Here is a 10,852-nt window from a genome sequence, read left to right as displayed (position 1 = left end):
GTATTCCATAGTAGGATTATTGGATTAAATGTGGCATTATTCTAAAATTTTTAGGAAGTTCCAAAGTTTTACACAAGGAATCTAAGAATTCCACTTTTTCCATATCTTCATCATAGTTTATCTTCTGATACTAGCCACTTTGTCCAGTGTACTTAATTATTTACTTCTTCATTTAGAAGGCAGACTAGCAGAAGTCATCCACTGGTCCATTCCCTGTCTACAACAAATGGACCTGGTTTAAGCCAGATGCCAAGAGCTCAGTGTGGGTCTTTCTCGGGAATGTCAGGGTCCCAAACACTTGAGCGATTACCAGGTGCCTCTTGAGTTGGACAAAAAAACAGAACACAAACCCAGGCTATCAGAAATTTAATATATGTGACTTAAACAACCTTTTTATGCTTTTTATTTTTTTACCACATATACATTGGTTATTTGCCTTTTTTCTTTTTTAAATAATTATTATTCTATGATACAGTTCCTTAGGCTCTGATACCTCTAGAACCCCCTCTCCAAATCCCCTCCAGCATTCCCTCAAGATTTCCCCTGTATTATTACAGTAGTATAGTTCGTCATAAACAGCAACAAGTCCATCATTGTCGGCATGGACAAAGGCAGAACGCTCAGTATCCTATTGCTTTTATCAGTGAAATACAAGCAAATTCTACATACTTTGTCCAAACAGAAGTTATATGTGTAAATTCATAGTTCAACCTTGTTGATTAGCTTCTTGTCTGACTTGTTTCATGAGAATAGCTTAGCCTGAATAGAGACTATTGGTTTAAAATCAATTACCTAGTCATAAAAGCATGAGGCATTTACTAGAATAACAATACATAAGTAATACAATGTACAGCAAGAAAAAAAAAGAAACAGTAGTTGATACCATCAAGGTAGGGGAAAGACTGGGCACATACATTAAAAATATTGCTATTACAAAACAGAAATAAACAACTGATGCTGAGTTGCAGACCTTACTCAGACTCCCACACGCCAAAAGAAATAAACAAAAGCTATTATTATTAAGTGTAGGACAGCTGTTGTCTATGATAATTGTGGAACACAGAAAAACACATGTAATGAGCTTTTAACTCTAGGCAAAATATTGTGGAACAGAATTTTACCAGAGAAAATTGCTTCTTTTCTGCATTTGAGAAATGACCATGTGAAAATCCTGACATTCTGAGTCTAGTAACGCTGGAATATGGGCCTGCTCTCTAATATCATAGAAGAATAAGATAAATTGAAATGATTTGAGATATAAAGTTGCTTAGGTCTCATAAGTAAGGCTCAGAGTCAAGACAAAAGATCTTTTTCATAACCTCTCTTTAATGTAAGGTGACCCAGAGAGAAAGGTTTCAGTTACATGAAATAGTTCAGGGGAAAGCAGCTAAGGCTCAGGGAAGTAACAATTTAGAAGTTGTATAAGTTCAATGTGCTTTTCTAACTTAATAATAGGACAACTTACAAAAAACATTAGAAATTCATTTATTTAATGAAAAGGTAGATTTACAGAGAAAAGCAGAGACAAAGAAGTTCTATCCTCTGGTTCACTCTTGAAATGACTGCAGTGGCTGGGGCTGAACCCATCCAACGACAGGAGACAGGAGCATCCTCTAGATCTCCCACTCAGGCACAAGGTCATAAGGCTTTGGGTCATCCTCCACTATCTTCTCAGGCCATAGCAGGAACTGGATGGGGAGGTGGAGCACATGGGACATGATGTGGGTTACCAGTGCTTGCAGGTGGAGGATTGGCCATTTGTGCCATCATACCAATCCCCAAACAATTTTTATGCAAAATAAAATATGACTATTACTACATGGCTTGATGTAATGATATACTATTTTTAATATTTAATTTATTTTTATTGAAAAGTCATATATAGAGAGAGGAGGAGAGGTAGAAAGGGACTTCCATCCACTGATTCACTCCCCCAGAGCTGAACCATCCTAAGCCAGGAGCCCAGAGTCTCTTCCAGGACTCCCACAAGGGTACAGGGTCCCAAGCCTTGGGCCATCCTCCACTGTTTTCCCAGGCCACAAGCAGGAAGCTGTATGGGAAACAGGGCTGCCAGGCGTCAATGCATCAATGAAGTTTCTTAGCTTGATATAATCTTATTTGTTTATTTTCTATTTCATACCTGTGCTTCTGGAGTCATTTCCAAAAAGTCTTTGCCTATGCCTATGTATTGCAGTTTCCTCTGTATTTTACTCTGGTAGTTTGATGTATCAAATCACAGTTTTAATCACCGATCCATTTATAGCCTATTTTTGAATAAGGTGTAAGGGTCTTATTTAATTCTGTGGCACACATAGATGCAATTTTCCCAGCACATTTTGTTAATGTGACCATCTTTTCTCCCTGTACTTATTTTAGTTGGGTTGTCAAATATTAGCTGGTTATAGATGTTTGGCTAATTTCTGGGATTATGGTTCTACTTCACTGAATTACATGTCTGCTTTTTGCCAGGATCAGCTGTCTTATTTTATCTGTAATGTAGTATGTCTTGATATTTGGAAGTGTAATGCTTCTATCTTTGCCATTGTTGTGATTTTTCTCATCCTTGGTGAAAGTTATTCCAAAGTATTTACTTTTTTTTTTTCCTTTGCAGCTATTGTGAATAGGACAGATTTTACAAGTTCTTTTTCTGTGTGGAGTTATTTGTACACATAACTTTAACTTTGTGCATATAACTGTAACTTTACCAAACTTTCTTATAAATACCACTAATGTTTTAGTAAAATGTTTTGGTTCCACAACAGAGTCATGTCATCTACAAACAGGGATAGCTTGAGATTTGATTGTCAAAAGTTCTAAGAAATAGGAGAAATGGCAATGATCACCAGGGCTGAGAAATTATTTTCTAATATTTGGTCATAAAGTACAAAAAGCATGCTGGAAAAACTGCTAAATTCTCTTTCCCAAAGCCCAAAGCTGATGTGGCTAATGTGGCAACACCTAAGAAGGCCAACAAATTGCTTATGTTTTGGATATGCTTATTGATTGTGTGGTCCCTTTTAATTTGTCTACTTAAGAACCTTGGAAGGCCGTATACCAATGTTAGGTTGACATAAAGATTCTGGAGTTTTAATGCAGGTGTGTGTGTGTATATACGTTTGCAGAAGAGAAATGAACAAATACATTTTGTTTCTTATTCACTCTTACCTGAATTTTTAGCTTAGCCATGTAAGAAATGATACACATTCTAGCAAAGAGTTTAAATTCAATGACTTAAATCATTGTTTTTCAAATTTTTGTCCTCTGCCTAGAGACTAGGTGCTGAACACAGAACTGGGTTCTTCAACCCAGTATCAGAAACTAGAAATGAAGAAGTAGAGCTGCTGTTGGAATTCAGCCTTTGTGCACTGTTTGCAAAACAAATCTTTAGTACTGCAATCCACTGCAGTTGTGAATTGCTACTGTAGCAGGTGCAGATTAACACATTGCTATTTGACAATAAAAATTGTTTAATGTAAAAGCAAATTTTTACACTTTAATTATTTTTAGAAAAAATTTCAATAATTGTGCCACAGACTAATCAGACAGATGAAAATAGAAAAGCACAATGTATTATATGAACAATTTAAATTGAGCCTAATGATAATCATTCCATGAGTGCTGGAGGATTTTCCAAGTTCTGTGTGCATCATGAGGCCTTTGACCAAAAAGAAACTCAGTGTTCTTAATTATGCAATTCGTTCAAACAACAATCTAATTAAACATTAAATCTTGTTGAAAGATAAAAGAACTTTTAAGAGAAATCATTTTAATCAGTACAAATCATATACACATCCAGAAATATCACACTGCCCCCCAAATATGTACAAATTCTATAAATTCCTTTCCTAAGAGAAAAAAAACACAGTTCAAACCACACCTTCTTAAAATGTTTGTTTTATTTTTATTTGAAAATACAAATCATAAATAGGAGAGACAGAGAGAGATCTTCCATCCACTGGTTCACTCCCTATTTGGCTGCAATTCTCAGAGTTGGGCTAAACCAAAGCCAGGATCCAGGATCTTCTTCCAGGTCCTTCACATGGATGCATGAGTCCTAGGGCTTGAGCTGTTTTCTGCTGCTTTCCTAAGCCATAAGCAATGAGCTGGATCAAAGTGAAGCAGCCAGGACACAAACCAATGCCCATTTGGATGCTGATCCCACAAGAGGAAGCTTAGCTTGCTACATCGTAGTGCCTGCCCATGAGATTCCATGCCTTCAATGTTTCTCTCAGTACTTTTAAAATGTCTAATATATTATTAGGAGTACATTAGCTAAGGAGAAATTATAGAACAAATTATGTATGTGTGAAAAGTACCTTGCTCAAATACACAACTTTATTGAGATATTGTATTTTTTAATTTATTAGTTTACTTTCTGCATAAAATTCTATTCAGAAAGAAGCAAAACATCCACCTCATGATATGTGCTTAGCAGCTTAAATTTGCATCAATGTCTCCCTTTAATAACATAGTCATTATTTATACTCTAACTAAATGAAGTAACAGGTATGAGAATTACTTACGCCTTCAATTTTTTTTTGTTTCATATATATAACTTTAGATATTTTATTATATTTTGTAGCATCCAGAAATTCCTTTCTCTATTTTCACCAGTCTCATGGATAAACTTTTGTGCATGCACAAGCTGCTTTTAACAAATTGTATCTTGTTTCACTGATTCAGATTTTTTTTCTGTTTGTAGCACTCATACATATGTAACACAATTGATGAAAAATCCAACACAAACTAGTTTTCTAAATTCCATATATAATGATTAAAATATTATACTTCAAATTTAACTTAAAAAATCATAAATATACTAAGATTTTATGCACATAGATTTGCAGGTTTAGAAAGAATAACATTATTTTCCTGGTAGAAGCCTCAGGCCTTCCTGACTAGGGTCCTCAGAAGAAAACTTTTGAGTAGAACAGCTCCAACCTCCTGACCCAGAACATTTGAAAACCTATTTTAATAACCCTGGAAAATGTGGTGCCTTAAGAAACATTAGTCATCAGAATTAGCTCCATCCTAGAATATATAAAATTATTCTTCTTTGGAAACTTTATAATCATAACAAAAATGGTTATGGAGGAGGCACTGCAGAGCAGGCACTACCAGATAAAACATATGTACATTAATTTTTGCACTCCTTGAAATTGTTACCAGTACATATGTCATTCTATAAATAAAGAAATGAGACTCATATTTGAAGACTAAGAACTTACCTAAAACCTTTTTGCAGGGACCTAAACATAACTTTTAGCAGCAGCTAAGAATGAAACAGTCTCTGATTCAGCCCAGCACTTTTCTTTCAAGTAATACCAAAACAGCTTCCAAGGAATAATCAAGTGTTCCCAATGGCTCAGCAAGAATGAAAGCATAGAGCTCCCGCAGGCTCTCCTGCGCCAGCATCTACTGCACCTCTAGTTCACACTTGGAGACATACTGAGAAAGCTAACTTCATTTTTTGAATTTCTGAAAACCTGCTTATTTACAGACAGTTTTAAACTCTTCCTTTTTTTTTTAAAGCCAATCATGCTTGTCTTCCTCATATATGTGATTTCTCCAACTCCTTCTTATAGTGCTGTAATGTTGTGCTTACAGGGTTTTAATGTTCATTTGGGCATTAATGTCTTCAAAACAAGACGACAGAAGTAGGAAACAAAAACCATGGAAGGACACAGACGTTCAGAACACAAAAGGAGGATATCAATAGCAAAAAAAGACTAAAAGTAAGGGTCAAACAGATTTTTAGAAAAGGATTAAAAATTTGATTTGAATTTTGGCTTGGCGTTAACCTTGTGAAAGATACCTAACATTGTATTTTTGCTTCCATTTGTTAATTACGGATTACAATCGAGACTTCAGTATAATTCCTCATCATGTCAAATCTGACATTAGCAAAAGCTCTTTAATGGAAGCTTAAGAACGTTTTGCTTAGGGCCTGGCATAATGGCCTAGCGGCTAAAGTCCTTGTCTTGAATGCGCCAGAATCCCATATGGGTGCCAGTTCTAATCCCAGCAGCCCCGCTTCCCTTCCAGCTCCCTGCCTGTGGCCCGGGAAAGCAGTTGAGGACGGCCCAAAGCTTTGGGATCCTGCACCTGCATGGGAGACCCAGAAGAAGTTCCTGGTTCCTGGCTTTGAATCAGTGCCAACACTGGCCGTTGCGGTCAGTGAATCAACGGATGGAAGATCTTCTTCTCTGTCTCTTCTCCTCTCTGTATATCTGACTTTGCAATGAAAATAAAATCTAAAAACAAACAAAAAAAGAGAATGTTTTGCTTAGGCCTATTGTCTGGAATACTATTCATGTTTGTTCAGTCAAATGTTCTCCATTACAATGTGTTGTGGTATTTTACCAACATTTTATCTTCTCCACTTTATTTAAAATGATAAGAGCATTGCTGGCTTTTCTTACATGTAAATGTGAACTTTGGCAAAAGACTATGATAACATACATTTACATGTCTTCCTATTTAAAAATAATAAGTAATATAAAATAATTTTAATTTATTTCACTTATGTTTTATCTATTATATGATAGAAATTGTTCAACAATATATACTTTACTCAGTTGATAATTACTAAATATTCATGATTTCAATGTAACATACAAATGAGAAATATAAATGTTTCAATAGTCAGAGAAGCATTTGTCTTACATAAATATTAACGATCACTAGAAACTCATAAAATATGTATTTGTAGATAATGATACACATTAATGTGATTTATAGTCTGGAAAATCATCAAAACCAAGTGTCATACTAATCATATAGTAGGAACTGCCTCTAAATAAACAGGACAAATATTAGATTGGACTATCCCCAATGGCTGGGATTGAGAAACTTTTTAAGGGAGCCATTAGGTTTTTAAATTAGTTTATAAAGTCATATAATTTAAAATAAGTATGAGAAATAAAAGTAAATGCAATTATGTATTCAATTAAATAAGTACGGAAACTACTATGTTTCAGTGCTATACTACACAATGGGAATATAAGGATGAATAAAAAATCATTTTAATAATGAACAGTTCTCAGAAATATGCAAATATTTTTCCAGGTGATCCAGCCATCCCAATCTAATGAAAACATTCAAGGGAAATTACAGAATTATTTGTATCTCATGTTAGCAGCAGCTCAATATAATCAATCCAGATATCTGCCAACTAATGACTGAATAAAAAAATGTGGTTGATGCGCGTGACTGAACACTACTTGGCCATTAAACAGAGTGAAGCCGTGCCTTTCACAACAACATGGATGCAACTGCAGACCATCATGCTTAGTGAAATAAGCCATCCTCAAAAAGACAAACACAACACTTTCTCTGTTACATGGAACTTAATACAGAATACAAAAAAAAAATAATGTACAAGAATCAAAAGTGACATTTTATAATTTGATTATTGTGTATAATCCTTGTCTATATTTGTGGAAAGCAATTTTCCTAATTTTTACATATTGAACATCATAGTAAGTGGTGCATTTACTCTATGATTAAAAGTAAGTTATATTTTTGTAAAAATGTTACACAAAAATACCCAAAAAAGACAGAAAAGAGAAAAGAAACAGGAAGGAGATGACAGGGCGGGAATTGACATTACCCTTTTAGAATTGTATTTAAGAAATATATTTAGATTATTTATTGCCTCATGATTCAATTTTGGTAGATTATACATGTCCAAAAATCTAACCATTTCTTCTAGGTCTTCCAATTTGTTGGCATATGGTTGCTTGTAATAGTTTCTGATTATCCTATACATGCTGAACCGGAAATTAGATTCCTTTTAATATAGAAAAGCCCTGAACCTGATGTCTTCACCTATCCTTCCCTCTTATCCCCCCTCACTTCATTTCTTACACATGACTTACATTCACTTTGGAAAGTGTTAGATTACATATTTAATCTAAGAAAGTGTGCAGTTCAAACTAATATGTCTTTATTATTTTATGCACAAATAAGCAAATATTTTAACATAGAGAAAAATAAATACTAATTAAAAGCTATGTCACATTTACAGCCTTAGTGAATGTTCTTATTACTTGTGCAAAAATAAATATTGATAATTCATTTAACAGCACTGATGTTGTGATGTTACTTTGTTTATGCATGCAAACTGTGTATGAGCTGGTTTGACACATACAAGAGTGGAATGAGATGTGGGACAGACTGAACCAGTCTGCTGTTCATGTTGGCAAACACAGAAACCAGGCAGGGGGCAGGCATGGTGAGGGTTATTGTGGGTTGCTCCAACTAGGCTGCAGTTACCACTGGTTTACATGAGGGCAAGCGTGTGGTGGGCAGGATCAGGCTGGACTGCAACACCCAAATTAGTTTGTGCAAAGACAGGGCTGGAAACAGAACTAACCCAACAACTGCAACCACCAGTGTGTGCATAGGCTTATTCGGGTGACAGACTATGCCAGACTCTGTTGTGGCATGCACACATAAGAATCAGATCTGGGATCAACTCAGATTAGGTTTCTTTGGGAATCCCCCCAATTGAACCGCTGGAATCAAAACTCCAGTCATGGAGAGAATGCAGGTTCCCTGGTCTGACTCTTGGGTGCACATGTCAGAGCTGGGCCTTTTTAGTGGTTTAGACGGAGCAGTGGACAGCGTATTCAGATGCACATGGAAGATATGGCAGTATATTGGAGTCTACAGAAGACAACCGGTACCATAATAGAAGACAGAGGACAGAAGAAACTGAAAAACTACCCCAGCCAAGAGTTGGCAGTGAATACCAAGGCAAATTGAGACTGAAAGGTGGATTATGTCAGCCAGTGGATTCTGGAAAGATTTCATTGAGATTGGAGACAGCAATACAGAACTGTTGAACCATCAAAACCATTTGAGCAGGACCCTGACAGATTGCCCCACATCGGGGACCCTGAGATGGTTGGGAGGGTGATTATGGCTTCTCCTATTGTCCCCCTTTTTCCCTAGATACAGAAAGGGAAAAAAGAGTGTGAAAACACTGCTCGCACCCACTTTCCTCTAGCCCTTGACACTTCACACCCTATTTAAAAATTATCAAAAACAAAATTTAAACTAAAATAATAAATAAATACCGAAATTTTAAAAAGCCATTTGCTGCTGAAGTTTTCCTTGGAAGCAGATGGAAAGAGGTCATAGAATTGAGCACAAGAGAAAAATCTCACTGAAGTTTGTGAAAAAGAAAAAAAGTAGGGTAAGGAAGAAGAAGCCAACAGCCACATTAGCTTCTAAGAATTTTGTGGGACATTCTTCCAATCCAAGAGCTATTTTTCCCAGATTAAATGAGATTTATGATAGGGTTTGATTATGGTTTAAGACATAGTTCTCATACATTACAGAAGGCCTTGAGGAAAGATCAGTATGTTTTGTGCAGGGTGGACATTTTTGTTTTTAACTTCGCTTTATGACACAGTTACACAGGTTCTGGGATTCCCCCAACCCCTCCCCAGACCCTCCCCCCACACTGGATTCCTCCAAATTGTTGCAGCAGTACAGTTCAAATCCAGTCATGATTTCTTTATTGCAAGCATGTACTATGCATAGAGTCCAGCATCTTATTGTCCAGATAAATTTAACAGTTTCTTTGGGAGACTGTCCCTGGTCTGAAAGCAGAGCTGGCAGAATATCATCCCCTCCAATGAAAGCCCACAACACAACATCAACAACAATTTACAACATTATGGAGTTCATTGACGTAGTATTGAGTGATCAATATGTTAAAGTATGCAAGATCTTAATCACATCCTGTGACTACTTCATTGACTTTTGAATTTTAGCTTATATACAACCAGCTGCTACACACCTTAAAATAGTCATTGGGTACTATTCAGCTGTCTCATGTCTATTTTCATTTTTATATTTGGCAGTTTATAGTATTGAAGCGTGATTTTTACTGAACTTGGTGAATTTTACAATAGTCCATGCTGGGTTATAATTCTAACAAGGCATATGTCAACAGTTGAGGCACAGAACAGTTTTAGAAGTGTGCAGAGAAATCTTCAATACCTTAGTGAATTTCTTATTCTGCTCTATTGCTTTTCCTAATAAGCATCAGACAAAAAATCAATACAATCTTCATTCCTTACGAAATTATTGTTATCAAAAAAATCTGAAATAAGCAGTTTACTCAATGTACAGGATGACTTGCCTTCTGGTCCAAGTTCCTGTCCTCTTTGTGAGTTAAAACAGTTTGTCAACTAGCCAACGTATCTTAATGAAATGTAGAATAAAAGTAGCTTATTTGAAAAGCATTCATATTTGTGTACTTTTCTAGAAAGCTAGCTAACGTATGTGGGTTCTTTAGACGTTTTGTTAAAGGATTAAGATACAGACAAATCTTTCTTTAAGATTTGTTTTTATTTTTATTGGAAAGTCATATATACAAAGAGAAGGAAAGACAGAGAGGAACATTTTCCATTCATTGATTCCCTCCCAATCAGCCACAACAGCCAGAACTGCCCCGATCTGAAGCCAGGAGCCCAGAACTTCTTCCAGGTCTTCCACTTGGGTACAGGATCCCAAGGCCTTGGGTCGTCCTTGATTGCTTTTCCAAGCCACAAGAAGAGAGCTGAATGGGAATCAAGGCCACCGACATTAAAACTGGCACCATATGGGATCTTGGGTGTGCAAGGCGAGGACTTGAGCCATTGGGCTATTGTGCCAGGCCTCGATATAGACAAATCTTAATGAAATGTGGAATGAAAGTAGCTAAGAAATGAGGCAGATGTATGATGAAAACCATAAAAGCAGGTGGCCTGAGGGAAGCCCTTCCCTGACAAAGGACGATGATGGAAAGGCTCAGTGCCTCAATCTTTAATTGAACTGCTTAGAAAGCTTGCTAGCT

This window comes from Ochotona curzoniae, unplaced genomic scaffold (genome assembly GCF_017591425.1).
Source record: "Ochotona curzoniae isolate NIBS_2020 unplaced genomic scaffold, NIBS_Ocur_1.0 contig_3498, whole genome shotgun sequence".
In the NCBI taxonomy this organism is placed as follows: domain Eukaryota; kingdom Metazoa; phylum Chordata; class Mammalia; order Lagomorpha; family Ochotonidae; genus Ochotona; species Ochotona curzoniae.
Note: the sequence above shows the minus strand (reverse complement) of the source record.